Below are 545 nucleotides of genomic sequence, written 5' to 3'. Positions count from 1 at the left end.
GACAAAATTTATCAAATTTAAAATTTAATAATTATTTTGTAGTTTAAAATTTAATTAATTTAATTTAATAATATTATCAAATATACTTAGTAATATCATAGGCTGACTAACCGTCTCCACTCAGAATTGTTTTTCTTATACAATGATATTACATCATTGAATTCAAATTTAACACCATCTATTACAGGGACCCACTTGTAACCTACTGTACATTAGAGTGACACCCATTTTCCCATCTTTTATTAATATTAATATAATATCCAATTTTGTGTGTCGACCAACAATATAATTAGTAAATTTTATTGTTACGAACACCCAAAGCAATATACCAATAATACCATGATCTTAATAATTACAAATATAAACCTATGTTTGTTATGACTTATGGGTAAGAATGTAAGATTTAAAAACGGCTAGTGTACCTATAGTCAGTGGCGTATTTACGGGGGTGGGGATATGGGGGAATAGATCCCCCCCTTGACCTTTTTTTTTTTTGTAAAGCTAAGTTTACTTATTTTCTGTATTTCTCAATAGGATACTACTTT

This window comes from Acyrthosiphon pisum, chromosome A2, assembly GCF_005508785.2.
Source record: "Acyrthosiphon pisum isolate AL4f chromosome A2, pea_aphid_22Mar2018_4r6ur, whole genome shotgun sequence".
Classification (NCBI taxonomy): domain Eukaryota; kingdom Metazoa; phylum Arthropoda; class Insecta; order Hemiptera; family Aphididae; genus Acyrthosiphon; species Acyrthosiphon pisum.
The sequence above is the reverse complement of the archived record's forward strand: the minus strand, read 5'-3'. Positions refer to the sequence as shown.